At 44.8% G+C, this 25,174-nt stretch overlaps 1 protein-coding gene and 1 long non-coding RNA gene across 2 annotated transcripts in view; one reads left to right on the top strand and one right to left on the bottom strand.

The window, feature by feature from the left end:
• The window catches only part of LOC128330450 (uncharacterized), a 55,975-nt gene extending 34,305 nt beyond the window's left edge, over positions 1-21,670 (top strand). Inside the window, exons 2-3 of the long non-coding RNA XR_008310095.1 lie at positions 1,217-1,386; positions 19,105-21,670. This is a non-coding gene — a long non-coding RNA (uncharacterized LOC128330450). The remainder of the gene's footprint in view (positions 1-1,216; positions 1,387-19,104) is intronic.
• Positions 1-25,174, bottom strand: part of GPR158 (G protein-coupled receptor 158) — a 216,342-nt gene that overhangs the window by 127,706 nt on the left and 63,462 nt on the right. The window lies entirely within an intron of this gene.

Genomic DNA, 25,174 nt, shown 5'->3' with positions numbered 1-25,174 from the left:
AACATTAAAAGGTTTAAATCCACATATCCATGGGTCGGCGGTGGCTGGGAATGACCTCAGAGATCATTTCCAGCTGCCATTTTGAGAATGGGAGCCATTTAATGGCTCATTTTACACAAAACCCAGAAAAAACGTGGTTTGGGGCTGATTTTTTGGCAAATTTCTTACTCTTGGGGAACATCCTTGGACTCCTGATGGGTAGTGGGGCATGGTAAGGCACTTTATTTGGCCCATTTAGGGGGGCAATTTTGGGGTGTGTGGGAACCTAACCCCCCAATTTACATATATTTTTATGCCCCATAATTTGCAGGTTCCCTATCCCCACGCCTCACCACACACACACACACACCCGTGGAATAGAACCTCCACGAATAATGGGTTTCTCCAGTACTACATTGCATCACTCAGTGGTGGAATGGCCCTTTAAGAGAGATGGAATCCTCTCTCAAGAGCTCTAGTAGGAAAGCCCTGGAAAGGGCTATACTTCACAGTACTCTGCACAAACCTTGCAAGATGGTGCAGAGGCTCAAGAGAGCTCCATTTCCCCTAAAGGAGACACCCCCCACCTAGTGCAGAGCAAAGAGCAGCACTGCACGGTGAGAATGGTTATCTCTGCATGCTGCCAGAGGGACCCTGCAGAGTATTCAGCTGTGGCCAAACTTCACACGGACCCAATACACAACTGGGGAGTCGCACTAAGGGCTGATGGAGACTACGACCATGACTAATATTTATACACTGCTCTTCAACCAAAGTTCACAAAGCAGTTTACAAAGCGAAATACATAAATAAAAGGGTCCCCTGTCCCCAAAGGGTCACAATCTAAAAGAAACATGAGGCAGATACCAGCAACAGCCACTGGAGGGATGCTGTGCTGGGGCTGGATAGGGCCAGTTGCTCTCCCCCTGCTAAATATAAGAGGATCACCACTTTAAAAGGTGTCTCTTTGCTCCGTTAGCTGGGGCTGCCACTGGCCTCCAGGTCTTACAAGGAAGGACACTCTTTCAAGAGCTGTCTTATTTTACATCCCAAAGGACTGGCTCACTCAAGCAAAGAATAAGGTCGCCACCACTATTTCCTTTATAGTTCATGCACTTGCAAAATATGTATCAGACAAAAAAAGAGGTGAATGTCGACACTTTCAGCCTTTGCTGCAGAAATCCCTCAGCCAGGCAATAAATAATGGACTAGTTCTGGAAATGCTTTTACTCTCCAGAAAGGGCGAAGTGTCCTGATGAACCAGACAGTGGATCTGCCTAACAAATTAATGCCAGGAGGTTAAACCTGGCAACTTCTCCAAGAATGGCAGCGTGAGGAGAAGAAGAGGTTAGCAGCAACAAGGAACAGACAACACAGCTGGTTTGCTGCTTCAGCATCTCTTACAAGGTGAACTTTTGATCATGTTATTTATTTATTTTATTTTATTTTATTTTATTTTATTTTATTTTATTTTATTTATATATCGCCCTTCCGAAATGGCTCAGGGCGGTTTACAATTAAAACAGAAAACATTAAAAACAATTAAAACAGAGATCCCCATTCAGCCATGATACTAGCTGGGTGACTCTGGGCCAGTCACTTCTTTCTCAGCCTAACCTACTTCATAGGGTTGTTTTGTACTAGAAGACGGCAAAAGTGGTACACTTTGGACATAAGATTTTGGAGTGCTACGTAGTCTTTGTCTTAAGTTTCCTAATAATAACAACAACAACAACAACAACAACAACAACAACAACATTTATATCCCACTCTTCCTCCAAGGAGTCCAGAGCGGTGTACTACATACTTGAGAAGTGACTGGCCCAGAGTCATCCAGCTAGTATCATGGCTGAATGGGGATTTGAACTCGGGTCTCCCCGGCCCCAGTCCAGCACTCTAACCACTACACCACGCTGGCTCTGTGAGCAGTGAACGTGATTGGTCCTGTTCACATGGTAATACTGATACTGAGTTTATTTCTCTGATCAGGTTCAACCCAGAGACAGTTAGCATGACTATTTTCTATTAAATTCAATGCAGCAAGTAGGCAACTGTGTGCTGAGGTCACACTGTGGTGCTTCCACACCCAGCTCCAAATCACTGACTGCCGCTGATAGGAAAAAGCACAGCCTAATGACAGCAGGATGTGGGGTAAGTGGTACTGCGTATTATTGGGCAAAGGTTACTCAGTACAGGGCTTCCATTTTTAGGGAAAGCCCTGTGTTTCTGATCATGTGGTCCTGCCCTGAATCTAATAGATCAGTAAAGAGATTCTGGCTGACATCCCAACTAAGGTTGCACATTCCCCACGTAACATATGGATGGAGAGCTGGTCTTGTAGTAGCAAACATGAATTACCCACTTTGCTAAGCAGGGTCCACCCTAGTTTGCATTTGAATGGGAGACTACATGCGGGCACTGTGAGATATTTCCCTTAGGCCTTAGGGGATGAGGCCTCTCGGTGCAGAGCACCTGCATCCTTGCATGCAGAAGGTTCCAAGTTCCCTCCCTGGCATTTCCAAGATAGGGCTGAGAGAAACTCTGGCTTGTAACCTTGGAGAAGCCACTGCCAGTCTGTGTAGACAATACTGAGCTAAATGGACAGATGGTCAGTACATGGCAGCTTCCTTGTTCCTCTTTGCTCATGCAGCAGAAGGCTTCTACTAACACAGCTACAGCGATTGGGCAGGACGGCACTTTTTGCCGATCTTCATAGGAAGCTGCTGTATACTGAGTCAGACCATTGGTCCATCTAGTTCAGTATTGTCTACACACACTGGCAGCGGCTTCTCCAAGGTTGCAGGCAGGAATCTCTCTCAGCCCTATCTTGGAGATGCTAGGGAGGGAATTGGAACCTCAAAGCTCTTCTCAGAGTGGCTCCATCCCTAAGGGGAATATCTTTCAGTGCTCACACATCAAGTCTCCCATTCAAATGCAACAGAGGCAAACCCTGCTGAGTTAAGGGTGAAGCTGTCACATTAAGTTGTGACAAGTCATGCTTGCTACCACAAGACCAGCTCTCCTTTCCCCCCTTCACCTGGAAGTGCCCTGTGCACTAGTGTAGCGATGTTTGCAGTGGACCATGGCTAGATGTTTTGGCAGCTCCTACCATCGCCACCACTGTAGTTACCTTCTGCCTGCCTGCCTCCATGGCCTTCTTTCAGACACGGATTCACTGCCTCCCTGCCTGATGCAGTCTAATGACAGCACATGGCACCAGGCAGCAATGTCACTAGATTGTGTTGCCATCAGTAGAGGGAGGCAAGCCAGTAGTGACAAGTCTTCAGCCAACTGGGGGACACAGAGGGAAGACGGGAAGGAGGTGCGTAGCTGTGGAGGCAGGCAGTGTGTGTGGCTTTCCCCAGCCTGATCCCACTGGGCTGTGGCCCTGGCCCCACTGGGTAGCCCATGTCCTCTGCACATGGTTGGCCAATGGCAAATCTACTAGTGATCCTCTGCCACCCCAAAATATGTCCCTAAGGGTTGCACAGCCCTCAGGGACATATTATTGTGTGGTGCAGGGTACTTCTAGGGGAAGGAGAGTTTGGCAAAAAGTGCCCCCTTTCTTGTACTAGTGCTGGTGCTACCGTACTCAGGAAGCCTTCCTGCAACCTAGGCATTTCTCTGTGTGTGTACAGTCTTAGTTAGAACATCAGCCATTGTCTTGAATAACATGTATTTGATCAGCAAAGGAATCTTCCATCCTTTAACACCCTCTTCATCCCAGTCCCTCCCCGCAGAGGATCAGACTAACCGCCTGTCACTTACCCACGGATTACCTTCTCCTTCTCTCTTATTAGATATTTCAGCTGCTGCCTACAACTGTGCAGCTCAGAACAAGTTCTCAATCTATTGCAGATAAAGTAGTAATAGATAGCAGGGCAATCTTACTGCCTGAAAACTTGGAGTGACTCATCTTCACAAAAAGCAAGCTGTGTGAATCACAGGCAAGATGACTCAGAAACATAGGAAAGAGGTATCTGGCTGGAGCCAGAAAGATTAAAACATGCCCTATTGAGCCAAAGATACTAATTTAAAAAGGGGTTTTCCACTTTTTAAAAAAATGATAATAAAAAAAAATTGAGGCACGATTTGGCTTTAATGGAACTGAAGAAAAGGCTGATTAAGCTGTGACTCATTGCATATCGCCCCTGAGTGCCCAGTTTGTTGGATTCAATCTCCCTTTTGTTCTCCTATAAGTGAAATTGTAGTGGGTTATTTTTATTTTAAAAGCTTGACTGTACAATTGTAATGAACAGCCTGTGGCAATTCATTACCTGGAGTCAATCAGCAATTGCAAAAAGGAACAGAATGATTCAAAGTTTCTATTTTGGGGTGCAGAACTAACCTGTCCATTACACAAATGGGAAACGTGCTTGGATATCAGTCGGAGGGGCATGAGAGGGGCACTTGGTGATAAGAGCAGCTTCTCAGCCTTTAGGGCAGGGGTTCTTATCCTTGGTTGTTGGACTACAACTCCCATCATCCAGCACCACAACGATGAAGGTCCCCACATGTTGTTGGACTACAATTCATACCATCATCCGCAGCCACAATGGCTAAAGGTCTGGGGATGATGGGAGTTATAGTCCAACAACATCTGGGAACTCAAGGCCGAGAACCTCTGCTTTAGATGGTGCAAATACAGGGCAGAATCATTAAACCATTGTCCAGTGTAGGACTCTCCCCCTGCCACTGCCCCATCATCCCACCTTGCTGCCCAGTCACCATTACTGCTCTCTCTGGTTACATCATGGAACATAGGAAGCTGCCATATACTGAGTCAGACCACTGGTCTATCTAGCTCAGTATTGTCTCCACAGACTGGCAGCGGCTTCTCTGAGGTTGCAGGCAGGAGTCTCTCTCAGCCTTAGCTTGGAGATGCTGCCAGGGAGGAAACTTGAAACCTTCTGCTCTTCCCAGAACAGCTCCATCCCCTGAGGGGGATATCTTGGCGGGAACATTCATTTATTCTAAAGCAAGACACCCAGACACACCCCTTACAGACACCTTACCTTGAGGAGCAACAATGTAATGTCATGGTTAGCGTGTCAAATTAGGACGAGGGAGACCTGAACTGAAATCCCTAAGTGCAGCCATGAAGCTCACAGCATAATCCTGGGCTAGTTCAATGTTCTTCATTGTAAGGGCCAGTGACGGCCCCTATCAACCTTAAGTTCTGCTCCCTAATTGTTTATTGTCTAGATACTGGTTATCTAGACCCATTTCAGACTGCCTTTCGGGCAGGCTATGGGGTGGAGACTGCCTTGGTTGGCCTGATGGATGTTCTCCAATTGGAAATTGACAGAGGAATTGTGACTCTGTTAGTCCTTTTGGACCTCTCGGCAGCATTCGATACTATTGACCATAGTATCCTTCTGGAGCATCTGAGGGGGTTGGGAGTGAGAGGCACTGCTCTGCATTGGTTCCGTTCCTATCTCTTGGGCAGTTTCCAGATGGTGTCTCTTGGAGACTGTTGTTCTTCAAAATCTGAACTTTCGTATAGTGTCCTTCAGGGCTCCGTATTGTCTCCGATGTTGTTTAGCATCTACATGAAACCACTGAGCGAGATCATCAGTAGATTTGGTGCAGGGTGTTATCAATATGTTGATGACACCCAAATCTACTTCTCCATGTCAACATCATCAGGAGAAGGTATAACCTCCCTAAACACCTGCCTGGAGGCAGTAATGGGCTGGATGAGGGATAAAAAACTGAGTCTGAAACCAGATAAGATGAAGGTACTTATTGTGCGGGGTCGAAACCCGGGAGATTATTTTGATCTGCCAGTTCTGGATGGGGTCACGCTCCCCCGGAAGAAACAGGTGTGCAGTCTGAGGGTGCTTCTGGATCTGAACCTCTCCCTGGTGTCCCAGGTTCAGGCGGTGGCTAGAGGTGCTTTTTATCAGCTTCCGCTGATATGCAGATGAATGATCTCAAAACAGTGGTACATCTGCTGGTAACCTCTAGGCTGGATTACTGCAATGCGTGTGCTCTATGTGGGCCTGCTTTTGTACGTAGTCTGGAAACTGCAGTTGGTTCAGAACGTGGCAGCCAGGTTGGTCTCTGGGTCATCTAGGAGAGACCATATTACTCCTATGTTGAAGGAATTGCACTGGCTGCCGATACGTTTCTGGACAGAATACAAGGTACTGGTCATTACCTATAAAGGTCTAAACAGCTTAGGCCTTGGGTATTTAAGAAAACGTCTTCTTCGTCATGAGACTTACCGCCTGCTAAGATCATGTAGAGAGGTTCACTTGCAGCTGCCGCCAACTCATCTGGCAGCTACTTGGGAACGGGCCTTCTTCGTTACAGCCCCTGGACTTTGGAATGCACTCCCTGTTGAAATAAGAGCCTCACCATCTCTGGCAACTTTTAAAAAGGCACTGAAGACACATTTATTCACACAGGCTTTTAATTAGATTTATCATTTTAAATAATCTTAATACTGGATTTTAAATGTTTTTAATCTTTTAAATGATTTTAATTGTTAATTGATTTAATGTTTTAAATGATTTTAATTGTAAACCACCTAGAGACGCACGTTTTTGGTGGTATAGAAATATTTTAAATAAAATAAAATAAAATAAAATAAATATTGGGCCTGTGTGAATCTTCAGCCAGAGCTGAATATTCTGCACAGTCCCTAGGCATCATGTGGAGATGACCATTCTCACTGTGCAGTACTGCACTCTGCCCAGCCCTGCGGTGGGTGGGGATCCTTTAAGGGATCCTTTAAGGGAAACAGCGCCCTCTTGAGCCCCTCCGCCATCTTGGAAGATGTGCACATTGTGCTGGGAAGTGTAGCCCTTTGCAGTGCGCTTTCCTCTAAGAGCTCTTAAGTGAGGGCTCCGTCTCTCTTAAAGGGCCGCCCCCCAGCACTAAGAAAAGTGCAGTATTGTGTGGAGGTCAGCACAGTGGGGAATGGCTCTCACATTGAAGGGTTTTTTGCCCAAGTGGTTCCTGCTTGAAAAATAGTGAAGATCACTGGGCTAGTCACCATCTCTTTGCCTCATTGGCCTCACTCCAGCCATGGCATAGCTGCTGAAATGCAAACATGGACAGCATGCATGGTTGTAGGAGGACAGGGAAGGAGGGTTCTATTTGCTTCCAAGAGGACTGCTCTTCTCACTTTCCATATGTAGGGATGTGCATCACAAATCCCAGGTGCCAGGGAGCCTTCATGCCTAGAAATTTAACTGTGGCACATGGAGTAGGATATTCAGAGGTAGAGTTATTTAATAAAGTCTGTATTTGTCCCAGGCTGTCCTGTTTCTGTTCTCAGTATGTTACCCATACACGGGATAAAGAGAAGTCCATTTACAATGGACATCATTCTCCACAATGCCCATCACTCAGCCTGCTAGTTTTGTCATGTGGCTCCTAAATTGGGGGGGCTGGCTCCTACATCCAAAGAAAATGTGTCAAAGCCTGATGCAGGGCAACCAGGATTGCACTCCACAACCTCACCAGTCATGCCACTTCCAGTTAGACATTAGAGAGGGTTCACTGGAGGGTGGTGTTCATGGTTCATTACTTCTTTTGGAGGCAGTCTTGTTAGATTAGATGGTTTATTTATTTGTTTATTTAAAATATGTATATACCACCCAAAACATATGTCTCTGCCATGCAGAGGTTGAACTTTGCATGGTTGACGTGCAATGGGAACTTGCAGAACTTTCAAAGGAAAGATACAAGGAGGCTGAGGAGTTTTAGGCCTCCAACTAGTCCTATATCTAGAGTGGATTAAGTCCAAGTAATGTACACACACACACACACACACACACACACACACACACACACACACACCCGTAGTAGATGCCTAAAGACAGCAGTTGCTAACCTACATAGTACTCATTTTTCACATCTGCTGAGCCAACTCTGCAAAGACAGTCCACAATTTTAAACACATAAGGCATCCAGCAGTGTCTTGGGGGGTACCTAGCATCCAACTTCAGTGACCGGCCACCAGAAAAAGCTGTATTTCCTGCTTAAACTAATTGTTATGTCCCTAATTTTCAGCAGCATGATGGGATAGCGTCTATGAGGAAGGAGTCTTGAGCAAGCAACAAAACATCCCGAACTCACTCACTACGTGTGACAATTCACGACCAGGAATTTCATTCCTGGCACCATGTTCTGTTACACAGTCATTCTCTGCATCAACATTTAAGCTACGGCAACACCAATATGGTACAAGATTATACCCTAATCTGGGCTGGGTTTGTTGCAGACCAATGAGGATGAAGCAGGCTTCCGCAGTGAGCTGCTCCAGCTGTGCGTACAGAAAGTGATATTTCTTCATGCCCCTGGATAGCTCACAGGGTTGGACCACTACAATGAAGACCAATGAAGTCCCTAGTTTAAGATCTGCTGACCAAAAATGTTAAAAGCAAGGGTTGGGTGTTTGAAATAAACTGGCAAATTGTACCGCCACTAAGCTGTATTAGAAATGCATAACATCTAAAGATCAAGCAAAGCGGATGGATTCTACATAAGCATCAAGCCATCTGGCTTATACAGTATATGCAGCTGGTAGCTCCCCTCTCTTAGCATCCTGGTTTCTCTGATCAATAAGCTACTTTTACATCAGTTTTCCATTGCTTTAAGCCAAACTACATAAAGCAATGTGTGTGGCATTTTTGCTCCTACAAATGAATGTTCTTTCAAAATTCTAGCCGATACAATATATAGTGTCATTTAGCTTCTAATTATACAGCTATTTATAGTCTACCCATTAAGAGGATAAAGCTAAGCCCCTTCTGGCCACCTCTGGTTGATGACCAAGTAGGAGATAAAGATGTTGTGGCACAATCAGAAGAGCTGCTCCTAGTTTTCCAGCCAGACACAATTAAACAAATTTACCTATAGACTTGGGCACAACATATCCTAAAAGATCTCATACTTCCCCATGTTCATCTCAATACCTTTTAGACGATGCCATTCATGCACTGGGTCCTGAAAAGCATTGTTTATTTTTAATTTATTCAATTTCTATACCAAAAATGGCTCAGGGCGGTTTATGCAGAGAAATAATAAAAGACTGATCCCTTTCCCCAAATGGCTCACAATCTAAAAAGAAACGTAAGACAGACACCATCAACAGTCACTGGAGGTACTGTGCTGGGGTAGAGAGGGCCAGTTACTCTCTCGCTGCAAAATAAAGAGAATCACCACGTTAAAAAGGAGCCTCTTTGCCAAGTTAGCAGGGGTTGTTATCTGTTGCTACCTCATAACTGGAAGGCTATAACTTGTCAGATACCTAACAATGAAATGAGTTGAAATGAAAATCTGAAGCAATTTTCAAAAAATCAAACAAAAACAAACCACAGAAATTTGATCTTTTTCGATGACTCTACCAACTGAAAAATCAGTCCTGGGTAAAGAACTTAAGAATGAGAATATAATTGATCAGACTAAGCATTCCTCAGATATATATTAAAAACTACTTTTGAGGCACTGATTCTCCAGTCAGCCTCATCGGGTCAAAGGATGACTCATCATACAAGTGAACATTGTTTAATGCACTTCCATTCAGCACAGACACACAAACAAATGAGGTTTTCCTTCCAATACTATGTCATTCCCCCCCAGTTTTGTATTGTTAAATGACAACAATTGGAAAATACTGTTTTTAAAATGCAATGGGCAACACATTGCATTCCCACCCCCACCCATTCTCCCTTCCAATGAATATCTCAGTCATCAAGGTTGGACTCGGAGATTCTTGCTGAAGAGTTAAGTAAGAGAGTTAAATACTATAGGGGCAACTCCGCAAAGACTTGTGCGGGGATCTGTATCATGGCTTTTTCTAAATGAAAACGTATCATCCACATTCTTTTCGGACAGGACCAAGAGCCTTCCCAGATAGCAGGCTTTACTGAAGGTTTGCTGTGAGGCTTTTGTGTGAATTTGAAGCTGCCCATAAGTGGATTTTTTTTTACCCCAGATATAAATCAGGCTGCATTCTAATGTGCAGCGAAAAACCAGTGAAGTGCTCCCTGATCACTTGCAGGGTCTTCGGGGTAAATCTGGCCAAAAATGTGAACACCCTCCACCCCATTCCAGAGGAGATGCAGGCTAAAAGCCGGGTGTGAACAACCTCCAGTGGAATTTATCCACTCCTATTCCTAATTCCATCCCTTTTTTCATGGGTGGACTATAATAGGAAAGGAAGGAGCATGATTGTGCTCGCACTTTAACTACCCAAAGCAAGCTGAAGATTCCAAGTGAACAACAGATCAAAGCTGGAGTGCTGAAAGCTTTAAAAAGCCTCTGACTCATTTATCTAGAGAAAGTGTTTTTCTAACATGCTATTTCTGAGGTATAGAATTTCTGAGTTAAGTCACAGACAATAATCAAAGTGTCACAATAGCCTGGGTCTGTCGAGCAGACAAGACCAGGTTTGGGCAGCCCAGCCTGAGGTTGGCTGTTTGTGTGCACCCCTGGGATCTAGCCTGATCCCGATGCTGCCTCGGCCTCAAGCCCGAGTTTTTTACCCGGCCTTTGATCAGAGTGAGGAGGCCCTCCATGCCATAGCTAGGAGCATGTGTGAGGCCTAGAGCACTCGACTCACAGGGGATTCCCCCAATGCACTGTGCTTGTCGCACGGTGCATTGTGGGATATCTGGAGGCCAGGACTCATTTTGCCGGCCTCCAGAGATTCACACTACCTGAAGCAGCATAGATCATGTAGAAGCACAGATATAACATGTATTGAACTTCTACTTTTTAAGGAGGCTGTCTTAAATTCAGAGCCATCTTTGATTTGGGTAAATACAGGTATTTTCTAAGAGGAATCCGGTCCATTTTCTGAATAAGTCTGAAAATATCAGGTAAACTTTATTAATAAGGCGAATAAACTAACAATATTATTTACTGGACCTCTGTAAGTATTTACTGTAAAGAAAAACCTTGCCTCCCTTTCCCAACATTTTGCTCCATCAAACTAGAAGCTCTACAATCACCCCATGTACAAAGCAGTGATTTGAAGCCCCATCGCAGTTGGGAGGAAACGCTTATTCTGAGTCAGATCCCAGCTCTCCCTTCCTGAAGATGCCAGGGATTCAACTTGGGACATTCTGCATTCAAAGCATGTAGTAACAGGACCTTCCCCTTGAAATTCTCAAGCAACTTAATTTTGCACCCACTGCCATGTTCTATGGAATCACCTGTTCTGTGGAATCAACTGTGGAATCACAGTTCTGTGGAATCAACTGTGGAATCACAGTTCTGTGGAATCAACTGTGGGATCCATGTTCTGTGGAATCACAGCCCTACCAGTGGTCTCACAATAACGAAGCCTCAGGAAGCAATGTATTGATTATTTGGTTCTGGTGTAGACCTCGGTAAGAGTGCAGCAATGTATGTGACCATTGATTTGCTCCCTAATCCCTCCACTTTACGGGTGGGAGAGAAGCATTACTGGACTAAGTAGCTTCTATTGATCTTACATTAACTTCTCCCACATGCTTCCATCTCCAAAACCTAATTAGCATAGCAACTGAAATCATTTCCCAGCAGGAAAAACAAAAACAAAACTGTTCAAACAGAGAGAAGAAATAGAATAGAAATTAGAGTATTTAGACAAAAACAGGCTAAAAATAGTAATTATCAAATTCTTGGTATATAATTGAATCATTTCCATGGGAAAGATGCCACATTCATTTTGGTAGAAATGAGTTTTCCTTGTTTATAGCTATAGCTCATTAAGGGTGATGGGTTGCCATGGATACAGAGAACGATGGTCCACTGTGCAAATCAAAAACGCTATACAGTGGGGTGCACAGGTTGTGATAGAAGCACAACATCAGAAGTCATTGTGTTGAACCAGCAAGCACATCTAGGCTTCTCTGCATTCTGTGGAAGAAGTGTATGCTCATACGTCTGCTATAGATCCCACACTAACAACATCCATACATTCCTAGACCATAAGGGGAAGAATCCAGGACTTGTCCATCCACTAAACAGATCCAGGGAGCCACCCAATGCACCAATTCTTGGGGGCTGCATAAACAGTGTCAGAGTAGAGCACTGCCAATTATTCTCTCCCCTTCTTGTACTGGACCCCTGAAGTACAGCACAGTGGTGTATGAATGTGATACGTCATACTGCACGCTGGTCCCCAAAGGGCCTGCACATTCTGTACCCCACAATACAGAGTTCTCTGGGCTCACTGTATCTCAGCCCCCAATCAGCTGCTAGTCTCATAAGCTGCACTCACTCTCTTGAACATTAATTGCCTGTCTCAGCATTCATTTCCAAAGAGAAATGCTCTCAGGTTGGATTTATAAATTCACAGCATTTCTCAAGTGTTAGAGTTTTGTTCCCATAATACACTGGGAACTCTCTCCCACTGTATCCTCAAACCAGCATGGACGAGTCATTCGCTGGTCAGCCATGCAGGCTGGTCAGCCATAGGAAACTGCCATATACCAAGTCAGAGCATTAGTCCATCTAGCTCAGTATTGTCTACATGGATTGGCAGTGGCTTCTCCAATGTTGCAGGCAGGAGTCTCTCTCAGCCCGATCTTGGAGATGCTGCCAGGGAGGGAACTTGGAACCTTCTGCATGCAAGCATGCAGGTGTTCTTCCCAGAGAAGGCAGCCCATCCCCTAAGGGGAATCTCTTACAGTGCTTCCATGTAGTCTCCAATTCAAATGCAAACCAGGGCAGACACTGTTTAGCAAAGGGGACCATTCATGCTTGCTACCACAAGACCAGCTCTCCTCCCTTAGATCTCACAAGTGAACAGCCTGCACAACTCAAGTTAACTCAAGCTCTTCACTTCTTGGCTGGAGTGTGTGTGTGTGCCAAAATCAAACTGCCCAGAGTGGCAGATATCCTAGGGTCAAGCCCTGGGAATAGGATGGAAAGACACACACGTATGCAAAGGCTAGTCACAGAAAATAGGCTTGTCTGACAGCACTTTGCAAAGGGGTGTGGGTGTATGACATGCGGCAATCAGCTGTGCTCAGTGATTTCATCCAGTCATGTGATGAAGAACACTCAGAATCAAATGGTACAACATCTAGAAGCAGGGGCTCCTAATCTTGGGTTCCTGTATGTTATTGGTCTACACCTGATGCAATCATGGGGATGCTGGGAGTTGTAGTTCAAGAACGTATGGAAACCCAAGGTTGGGCATCCCTGCTAACTGGGCAAAGAGGAACCTTTTAAATGTGGTGATTCTCTTTATTTAGCAGCGGGAGAGTAACTGGCCCTATCCACCCCCAGCACAGTACCTCCAGTGACTGTTGCTGGTATCTGTGTTATATTTCTTTTTAGATTGTGAGCCCTTTGGGGACAAGAAACCATTTATTTATTATTTCTCCATGTAAACTGCTTTGGAAACTTTTGTTGAAAACAGTATATAAATATTTGTTGTTGTTGTTGCTGTTGTTAAACAACCACTTCATCCCACATTATTCGGCCCATCCATTGAGATAGTCTGGGGTGGCTCTGCTCCATGTCCCACCATTGTCTAAGGTGGGGATTGGTGGGTGTGCAGGACAGGGCCTTCTCATCTGAAGTGCCAGAACCTGGAATTCTCTCCCAAGGAAACCAGCTTAGCCTCTTTCCTTCCAGTATTCCGAAAGATGGTGCAGACTGTCCTTTTTAAAGCAGGATTTTAGTACTATTTGATGACTCCCCTGGTTGGATTTGTTTTGTTATTGGTGCTAGATGCCTCTTGTTTTTATCTTTCTCTCATTATTGTTGGTTTTATTATCTCCGTAAGTTAAATACTTTATTATGGTTGAGAGCTTGTCTGAATGGCTCAGGCATTCTTTAAATAATCTAGATGCCCAACATTGTGGAGGGGGTGGGTTTCTTCAGATGTGGATAAGAAAAATCACCCAGATCATTATATTATCATGAGCCAAGTGAAAAGTGTTCCAAGAATGACTCAACATTTTATGATCAATCACTTTTTCTTTCTATTTATTGGAAACAATGATTCATTTTACTGGAAGAAGTCAAGACATCTTTTGGTACCATTGACCCAGACTTATTTCAGGCTGCAACCCTAAATGACTAGATGTATGAGCAGCAAAAAGTTGATGATGTAGCAATATGATTGGTTATCAAACTTCTGGTCTTTTATTAAACCCAAGGCTGGTGAACCTAGGCCACTGAGTTAAAACAGAACATAAATGATTACTGCAGCATCAACATCATGTTCTATAAAAGGCAATTTCTTACCCATAGTCTGGTATCTGGTACACAGGAAGTTACCTTATACTGAGTCAGACCATTGGTCCATCTAGCTTAGTATTGTCTATACAGACTGGCAGCAGTTTTCCAAGCCTTACCTGGAGATGCTAGGGTTTGAACCTGGGACCTTCTGCATGCAAAGCAGATGCTCTACCATTGAGCTCTGGCCCAATCCCTGAGCTATGTCCAGACATTTACCAAGGAAATGCACAGAGGTTTCTGACCAAGTCTTGGCAATGCCTAGATAAAGTATCAGACCTTTTTATTCAAGTTGGCTTTTGGTTGCCAGGATGTGAGCCTATCACCTTAGCACCAGCCTGCCTCAGCAAAGCAAAGGTTACTGAAATGGCCCAACACCCAGCATAGGCGGAATAGAGTGTAGGTGTTGCTGACAGGAGGAGTCAGCTGGTCAGCCTCACCTAGCAGAGAGAAACCTGGAGGGAAGATATACGAGGTAGGGACTGAGCAGCAAATAAGGAGTTGGACCCACCAGAAGAGAGAGAGCCTGTTGTCTCTAGGAAATACTGTTACTTTCTCTGAAGCCTAAACAGGAGAGTATCAATTTAGGCTAGGTATCCAGAGAAGAAGGGTAGAGAGAAGGGGATCCTAAAGACAGATCTACTCCCCATTTCAATTAATTGATGCCACAGGGGAGTGCCTGGCAATCCCCTCCAGCCTGCATGTGGCCAGCCTACTTGTAGGAATAAAAATCAGGAATCCTCAAGTTCTAAGTGTCCTTGCTATTTGTAAGATAAACTCCATCCAACTTTCGATGCAGGGTTGACATTGGGTGCCCAACTACACAAAGAGAGGCTGGGGCAGGGCAAGATATGGTTGTGTACTTTATTTACTTATCACATTTAAGAGAACCTCTTCTTCATCATAAACCCCGCTGCCCATTGAGATCATCAGGAGAGGCCAGTCAGCTGTTGCCACTGGCTTGTCTAGTGGCTACTCAGGGACAGGCCTTCTCCGCTGCTGCCCTGGAGCTTTGGAATGCGCTCACTGCTGAAATAAGAGCCTCCCCATCTCTGACAACTTTTTAAAAGTCTTTAGAGACACATATGCTCACCCAGACTTTTAATTAAATATTGAGCCGGGTCTCACTGATCGTGAGACCCGGTTTAGAAGGATGAGCAGGGAGAGCGGGCTAAGCCTGCTCTCCCCACACACGAGCAGGGAGTGAGCCCTGGGCGGCTGGATCGTATGCTCACATGTTTGCCGGCTCCATGACGGAGCCGGCGGGGGCTGGGGAGTTTGGGGGTCGCGCGGCCCCCGGAAGCGCCAGTATGCCCTGCGCAAGTACACAGGGCATACTGGGGAGACCCCCGGAGCCGGGAGGTGGCTTTTCGCCTCCCCTCCGGGGGCCTACTTATTTGTAACTGTGGCGTAGAGCCACGCTGCAGCTACTCACAATCTTTAAAACGTTTTAGGGGAGGGGTACTTAGGTGGGTTACCTGCCTAGGAACCACCGGGCTCACAGCCGAGCCCAGTGGTTCACACGATGGGGCAAAATCAGGCTAGCCTCCACTAGCCCAATTTCGCCCCATTGTGTGAATAGCCTCATTGTTTTAATAGTTTTAACAGGGTTTTGAAATACTGTTTTAAAAAAATTAAAATTGTTGTAATATCTTAACTTTTTTTGTTATCATTTTGTTTTAACTAATGTTTTAACTTTTTCTGTTTATTTTGCTTTGTTGTAAACTGCCCAGAGATGCAAGTTTGAGGCAGTATAAAAATGTTAAATAAAATAAAATAAAATAAAATAAAATTTATATATGACCCTATATACAATTTCCTGGCACTTTACAAATTAAAAGTACAAGCAACAATTAAAATATTAAATCATATAAAATAATTTAAAATAACTATCAATAAGCATAGGTGCATTTTCAAATGTCACTTAAAACCAATCAGAGATGGGGAGGATCTGATTTCATTTGGGAGTGTATTCCAGAGCTCCTGGACAACCCTAGAGAAGCCCTGGTTTGGGGTCGCCACCAAATGAGCTAGTGGTAACCTCAACTGGATGCCCGCCCCAATGATTTTAATAGGTGGTGCAGCTCATTGAAAAGAAGGCACTCTCTTAAATATTCTGGACCCAAGCTGCTTGAGGCTTTATAGGTAATAACCAGCACTTTGTATTTTATTTTATTTTAATTTATTTATTTATTTATTTATTAAATTTATACCCCACCCAAACTTTCCTCTCTGGGTGGCTAACAACAATTAAATCACATATACAAGTTAAAACAGTTAAACATATAACACATATAAAAGTTAAAACAATACAATAATTTAAAAACCATAAAATTAACAAACAGTATTTTTTAAATTAAAAACCTGAGAAGGCTTGGGTTAAAAAAAGGGGTTTCAATTTAAAAAAAATAAAAATAGCCAGAGATGGGGAGGATTGTAACTCAGCAGGGAGCACATTCCACAATCTCAGGGCAGCAACCGAGAAGGCCCGTCTCTGTGTGATCACCAAACGAGTTGGCGGTAACTGGAGACAGACCTCCTCAGATGACCTCAATGGGCGGTGGGGTTCGTAGCGAAGAAGATGCTCTCTATTTTGCCCAGAAACAACTTGGCAACCAGTGTAATACTTCTAAAATAGAAGTAATGTGGTATTTTTGGGTAGCCCCGGAGACCAAACTGGCTGCCATTCTCTGCACCAGTTGCAGTTTCCTGACTACATACAAAGACAGCCTCATGTAGAGTACAGTGCAGTATGCAGTAGTCAAGCCTGGATGTTAGCAGCATAATTGAGAGGGGTTGTGATTAACATATTGCTACCCTCCCCGAGCCCTTTGCCTAGGACGGGATATAACTGGAATGAAATAAAATGAACTAGCTTGACCAATGCAGAGCATTTGAGCACTAGTAGATTGCTCTCCTCACCCCCCACCCCACCATAGACCCCTCACCCCAGAGACCTCCCCACCTTCACCTGAGTCCCGCTCCTGATCTTCTTCACTTTCTTTTTTCTCTGTCCCCCCTCCCTTCTGTCTTTTCCTCTCCTTCTTCCCTGCCTGCCCTTCTTCTCTCCCCTCCAGCGGCAGCAGCCCCATCTTTGCCTTGCTTGCAAACTTTCCCTTGGAGTGCCCCAGCAAGGTGTGCTGTTCACCTGTGCTCCTTTGCACCCGCATTGGTCCTTGGCAATGCCAAGATGACCTCCCTGGGGCTGGCCGTGCTGTGGGTGCTGGCGTTGGGTTGGCCAGGCACCTCTGCTAGCCCCTTGGAGCGTCGCCACTACCACCATCTTGGTTCCAACATGGCGGCTGCTGGGAGTGGATTTTCCTGAAAGCGTGCACATGAGCAAGAGAGAGTGAGCACGCTCCCAAAGTGCCCTGATTGGTTTAGCACTGCAAGGGTGGAACTTGCCACGTACCACCTAAGGCTTATATAGAGAGATAAATAACCTTCATGGGTCTAAAGAACCACTGGGAAATATACAGTATGTCCAGTATTTCATGAGAATGATGTGAATTTCTCAGCTTCCAAGTTCTTTTTACACTTATTTTTAGAATACTTATACTAGAATACAACGAAACCATGTCCGGATAACTTTAACACCATGACTATCATTGCCATACAGAGACTATGATTCAGCATGACTCAGCTGACATGCCCTAAACCAGAGGTTCACAGCTACAGTCTGCCCATAGATTTGCAGCCTGGCCTAGGAGAACCCCTAACCCCCATAATTATCATCAGCTCTCAAGTTTTCTTGTGGGCATTGAGGGCAGAGGAGGAGACCAGATGGTATCCTGGTAGTTCCAACTGGAGGAGCCTGAAGTGAGAGGACGATAAATTTATGATATTTATTTACTCCTTGTGAGCAGTGCTAGAGACTATGGTTGAAAAGCAAGACACAACATTTTTTTAATAAAAGAAAGATAAGCTGACTAATCTTCTCACAGCAGTGAAAAGCAGTCGTGCAAGCTGAACCTCACTCAAGCTGCTTGACCTGCCTCTCCTGATCAGAAAGATGGGATCTGCCTATATTTCATTGTTTTCCCTTTGTTTCCAGCTAAACATGCTTCCCATGCTTAGCTGCATGAGGATCTGCTTCCTTTTACTCTCCAAATCTGTGTGTACCCCATTACCTCTCCTCTTGGAATAATTTGGCTCCACAGCATTAACAGGAAGCTCTAAATAAGACAGATGTTATTCCAATAGACACTGTTGAGAAATATGGTTTTGTTTTTGCGTATTTCCCGGTTGAGAAGCAGAGCTGATTTTATACTGGGATTACACTATCCAATGCTGTGTTTCCATGCAGAAGGAGGGACACAAGCATACACAATAACTGAAGCATCTACCAGGCATTTAAAAAAAGCAAAACCAACTCCCATACAACTGTGTTTTCTGTACTTACTATGAACATTCTAGCATCATTTTAAAGAAATATATGCACCTTCGTTGTGCATAAGCATGATCCCTTTAAAAGACATAAGGCGGTTCTCATGAGCAACCTAACCCAGGCTAGGGCAGCCCAGCCTGGGTTAGGCTGCTTGTGTGCAATGCCAGGATCTGAGGAGGTCCCGGTGCTGCCCTCCAGCCTAAACCCACTCTTAAGCCCAGCCTTTAGCCAAGGTTAAGGGTGCAAGCATGCCCTTAATGCTGGTGCTGGGATCATGTATAAGATGATCCACACAGTGGCAGGCTAGAGTGTCCTTCTCACAGGGGTATCCCCCAATGCACCACTCTCATTGTGTGGTGCATTGTGGGGTATGTGGAGGCCAGGACAATGCACTGTGTCCAGCAGTGCAGCTCATGTGGGAATCTAGTCCATGCTTTCCACCAACATTGAGGAATCATTGGGGTGGGGTACATTTTGCTTCCCCCTGGATGCCTGCTCACTCCACCTCCCGGTCATGTGAATATGCTTGTCTTCCTCCACAGAAAATCATATGCGGAGCCAAATAATAGGACTATCAAAGCTGGAAAGTCCAATGGAACTGTGATAGAGAATTCCTACCATCAACTGTACCTCCACCATGCTTGAGGTAAAGGGAAGTAAGAGAATTCCTGCAAGCATCCAAAAGCAAGGGAAAATAGGTGGATGTCAGCTGGAGAAATTAACTATGCTGATCATTAGTGGAAGCACTTGGGCCCAGAGAGAGAATGATATTCTGCCTTCCTGCACAGACTTGATTTCTACATGCAAAAACATTTTTATTAATATTTGTGATTTATTATACATTCATGCCAATTTCCATATTTGTCCATGTCAAGAAAGCATTAACACTGAGTTTTTCACAAATTATGTTACATAAGAGTAAGCCCATTGGAAATAATGAGCTTAATCTTGTGTAACTGTGCCATCAGTTTTATAGGCGATATTATTTTATTTCTACATGGGAATCCTTTTCTAAAAAATCAGTATTTAGGATTCCACAACATTCATGCTAAATGAGTGAACAATACCATCCACTACCTTCCCCACTATTCGCACAGGAAGGAGAAAGGGAATGCCGCTTTGAGACGGTATAAAACCAAAGAGGGGAACTCCAGTACAGAGAAGGCAGCAGCTTTTGAGCAAGGAGCTCTCCACAGGGTGTGGTGCTGAAATCAGACTGGAGCAAAGTTCCTCCAGGGCTACATACTTCTCAGTGTTGGTCTGGAGCAGCATCACTCCAGGATCCATACCCTGAAAGAAAATACCCAGGGAACTCTAGAATCATAATATAGGCAGTGTTCCCTCCAACAGGGATTCCCAGACATTGTTGACTACAACTCCCATAATCCCCAAGCAAAGGCTATTGCAGCTGGGGATGCTGGGAGTTGTAGCCAACAACATATGGGAATCCCTGTTTGAAGGAACACTGAATATGGGACCTCAAACAGTTGAGGATTAGAAATAGAGGTACCAACTCACTCCATCATTCCCTCCCTTCTTTCAAGAAGAGGTGATGAGTACAAGAAGTCTTGTGCGGTGTCATTTATGTATCTAAAGAATTTCAGGATTTGGCCTGATAAAAATTGCATTAAGATTGTCTATATTTGAATTTTTTCCTCTGTCAGTTTAAAGATGGAATAAAACACGGTAGCCCTATTCTATTATTCCTTACAGTAGCAATTCCAATTCTTGCTACCCACTATTGCAAAACGTACCTTTTCCCCAGGCAATTCCTCAATGTTGGTGGGAAGCACAGACTGCACTCCCACACGATCCACAATGCTGCACGCAGCATGGATTTCTGGAGGCTGAGACAACCAGCCACCATGTATCCCACAATGCACTGTGCGATGAGCACATTGCTCTATGTTTTATTTGTGCAGATTAAGAGTGGGGGGATAGGGAACTTTATAAATTGCATATTTTGCAAATTCTGATCTCCTTTTCTGCCCTCCTTGCCCCTTTCTTTCCTCTGTCTTATCGATATTTAAATTGTAAGCCTTCAAGCATGGATTTGATTCATTAAAACAATAACAACACCCTATTTAGTGCTTAGATTTGCTTTAAGTGCAACAGGTCAGCTGATGGAATGTTCAGGTAACCCTGGAAAATATCTGCTGGCTACTGTGGCAGTTAGAGCCAAATCTTTTGTGTCCGGTTATTGCTGTTCACTTGTTTAGCTTGACGACAGTGTCCTCTGTTATGGGGTAAAGTGTCCTATTCATTTCACTGTGTGTTTTGAATGCTCAAACAGATAAGAACATAAGGGTCTTGCTGGACTCTAATCCAGCATCCTGCTTCCCACAGTGGCTCTGGGAAGCCCACAAATAGGAGAGGAAGGCATGCCCCTTCTCCTGCCATGGCTTCCCCTGCAACTGGTATTCAGAGGCATCCTGCCTCTCAAACTGGGGGCAGCCTATAGCCTTCAAGACTAGTAGCCATTAATCGTCATCCTCCAAGAATTTATCTAAGCCCCTTTTAAAGTCATCCAAGCTGGTGCTATCACCACATCCTGTGGTAGAGAATTCCATAGATTAATTATGCACTGTGAGAAAAGTACAACACAGTCTCAAAGCCAATGTGGATGGGGATGATGGGACTTGTAGTCCAGCATATGAGGGCCCTGGTTTGAGACCCCTGTGTTAGGGCACTTCCACAATAGAAAGCTGAAATCTGGTGAGTATATAGTCCTAGAGACAGCCATAAGGATGTGGGATAAAGATATGCTCCCACGGGGGATATTCCTGATCCTTATACCTCAGGAAAGCTAATGTAACAACTGTAGTTATTGCTGGATTACCTGTACTACAAAACTTCTGCCATGTATCACTCATTCTTCCCATGCCATCCAGTTATGAGCAAAGGCTGGCAGTCTGCAAGATTCTAGATCTATGCTACATTTGTGAGATTAGAGAGTTAGGCCCTGAATAGGGACCGCCTGCTCCCAAGGGTTTCTGCCCGCTCAACGAGGTCATCAGAGGTCATCAAATCTAACTTGTAAATTAGATTTGTATTTATTTTATTTAGCAAGTCTCTGTGTTTGTTTGTTTTTTGCAAACTGGTTTTATGCAAAATGTCTGTTTTCATGCAAGTTCTTGTGGTTTTATTCCATTTTAATTCTTACTGTGTAGTTTTTTTCATGGTTTTATTTATTTTTTAAATGTTTTGTAAACCGCCTTGAGATTATTCTAATGAAAGGCAGTATACAAATTTAATAAATAAATAAATAAATACCCGACTCTTCCTTTGAAAGCTGAGGGCAGCTTAAATGGGGCACCGAGTCATCTCCCGCCTGCTTCACTTCAGCCATCTGGCATCACTGGGTGCTCCCTAACCATTCATTAAGCTCTTGTAACCTGGCAGTTTGAATTAACTGCACTGCTTAAGGGAATATACTATTCCCTAACAGTGCTCTCCAGCTCACAAGCAGATGAGACTTATCTGTGGAAATGCCACACATCAAGGAAATAATGTATTCAAAATATGGCTTGATGAACCAAGTAGAGGGTTAAAGAAAACAAGCAGCTGAGATTTCAAAGCACTGGCACCAGAAGGGGCCCTGGTAAATAAGGGTAAGTGACTGGATCTTATTATTATACACATTTTTCTTGCACTTAATCTCTTTAAAAATGAGACCAGAAATAAATGGGTCTTTTCCCCAAGCGACAAAGCTATGTTTCAAAAGGTTAGAATCCATACCTTCCCATAAACTCATTTGACCTCAACTCTCTGGACTGCATCCATAAAGCCACTTTATAAAAATGTGCTGCTTGCATAGTACGATAAATTGAACAAATTGCTCAGGAGGACAGGATCAATGAAAGTGATAAAGGAAGATTGATTGGCTGAATGGGAAGCCTATTAGCCACTGTTGAGAAAGATGAGCACATCCCATTTGTCTCTTCCTCCTCCAAAATTTAAATTACAGCATTATGGAGGGGCCTTCAAACAATGCACCAGCAGAAGGGCTGTGAGGTTCAGCCTGGTGGCAGATTTGGTGGCAGATTCCACATATTTTGAAACAGAATCTTGCCCTGCTTCTCCTCCACAGGGCTAAATGAGCAGGAGAGAAAGAGAAATGTCAGAAAGGAAATCAGCTGCACACACACATAAGTGGTAGTGAAGTAACAATACAAAACCTAAGTATGGGGAAGAACGGAGGGCGAAGTCATGGCGGTATTTATGGTGCAGTTTCAAAGAGCAGATTCATAAAAACATAAAAACAGCCCAGCTGGATCAGGCCCAAAGCCCATCTAGTCCAGCATCCACAGTGGCCCACTAGATACCTCTGGGAAGCCCACAAAGAGGAGATGAAGGCACACTCCCTCTCCTACTGTTGAGCGCCCTCTCCTTCTGTTGCTCCCCATCCTCTGAGCCTAGAGGCAACCAATAGCCATCAAGACTAGCAGCCACTGATGGACTTGTCCTCTTTGAATTTGTCTAAGCCCCTTTTAAAGCCATCCAAGCCGGTGGCTGTCACGACAACTGGTGGCAGAGAATTCCTTAGATTGATGATGCATGAGAAAAGTACTTCCTTTTGTCAGACCTACATTTCCTGGCAATTAGTTTAACGGGATAACCTCTGGTTCTAGTGTTGTGAGAGAGGGAGAGAAAACCTCTCTCTCTCTCTCTCTCTCTCTCTCTCCTTTCTCCACACCACATGCTGGGAGGGGCCAAAGGCTCCCAGCACTCTGTGCACACCTTCAGAAATGGTGCAAGGGCTCAAGAGGGCTCTGTTTCCCTTAAAGGGGCACCCTGGCACTTGGCAAAGCTCAGCACAATGGGCATGCTTGCTTCTGCATGGTGCCCGGAGGACTGTGCAGAGTTTTCCACTGTGGCTGAAGCTTCACACAGGCCCAATAAACAATTCGTCAGGAAGCTGTCCTTGGGGTTCATAGGGGCCGCCACTGGCCTCCCAGGCCTTACAATGAAGAACGCTGACCAAGCTTGTGTTACCCTGCCCTGTGTTGATATGCATGACACTGCAAGGAGTAACTTAAGCACCAGACTGGGGTTTGCTAGTTGCTTAGATATTACTAGGATTGTGAAGAAGTGTCTCCATCTTGACAAAGTGGCCTGTCAGCTGAAGCCTCCTGCACCTGATCTTACAGGTTCCCATGGGATATTGCTTATTTTATTTTACACATTTGTGTACTGCCAACATTCACAAATCTCTAGGTCGTTCACAGACGATTAAAATGTAACACAAAAATTAAAATGAACGTTCCAACCAGTTTAACATGTAAAACCATTTGACCATTGTTATTTAAACATCGCTGGGAACCATTGGGAAGAGTGGTCAGGGAGATGGCATCACGCTGGCCTCCGTTGTTCAGTGTTGTGACGTTATCCCGAACTATGGAGTTTCCAGAGATAATTCCTAAAATAACATCCTCTCAGTGAAGGAAACTCAAGGAGTACAGGCAGAGGGAATATTCAAAGGAAGGGAGAACGCTGACTCTTGCCAAGGACAATTCTGAAGGCGACTCATGATTACACATCCATGCAGAGGAAACGCTTCCCCTCCAATATTTCCATTCTCTGTGTTCCTCTTGCAAGACCATTCAGCCACTCAGCCACCCACTCTCACTCTTTGGGAAGGAAGAAAACAGCAGTAAACAGCTCCTGACCTGGATGAGCACACAGAACGGAGTTACCAATGCTATTGGGTATAAAAACGGCACTTGATAAAGAAGAAGATCAGAGGAGCCCTGCTGAATCACACCATGCACTCCGGCATTCGGCTGCCACAACGGCCAATCAGATGCCTCTGGAAAGCTCACAAGTGGGATATGAAGGTAACCGCCCTCCTTGCTGATCTCCCCCCCCCCCCCCGCCCAAGTATCCTGTATGCCTCTGGACACAGAGTTTCCACATAGCTATCTTATATCTATTCCTGAAAGAGCAGGGAATGTCATGATTCTCATGCAGGGGCTGCTCCTCCGCCACTTCCTTAGTCGCAGTGCCGCCCATGGCTAGCATCGTGTGCCAGCGGCGCTCTACCCCAGCTGCCCCTGGGCAACGCCATGTGTGTGCTGACGTCATGCAGGGGCAGCTGGGGGAACGTAGGAACATAGGAACATAGGAACATAGGAAGCTGCCATATACTGAGTCAGACCATTGGCCTATCTAGCTCAGTATTGTCTTCACAGACTGGCAGCAGCTTCTCCAAGGTTGCAGGCAGGCATCTCTCTCAGCCCTATCTTGGAGAAGCCAGGGAGAGTGCTGCCGACACATGATGATAGCTGGGAAGGGGGCACCGGGATTAAGGAAGTGGCAGTGAGTGGTGGAGGAGCAAGTATGGACCTGCTGTCCTCCATGACAAGGGGATGTGTAATCCCTCCGTGTTAAAGGGATGTGCTGCGATTCGGTGTCTGAATCGCATTTTGTGCACATCCCTACTACTTACCTACCCTACTTACCTTGGGATTGCAGAGCATATGAGCCAGGCTGTATATTCATATATTATTAATTAAAGTTTCTTTAAAACACACACACACACACACACACACACAAAGATGGTGGTGGTGGTTGCAGAGCTGTAGCTAAGCAACTCGTGGCTTTTTTTCCTAG

Source organism: Hemicordylus capensis, chromosome 6, assembly GCF_027244095.1.
Source record: "Hemicordylus capensis ecotype Gifberg chromosome 6, rHemCap1.1.pri, whole genome shotgun sequence".
Classification (NCBI taxonomy): domain Eukaryota; kingdom Metazoa; phylum Chordata; class Lepidosauria; order Squamata; family Cordylidae; genus Hemicordylus; species Hemicordylus capensis.
Note: the sequence above shows the minus strand (reverse complement) of the source record. Positions and strands in the feature narration are given on the sequence as shown.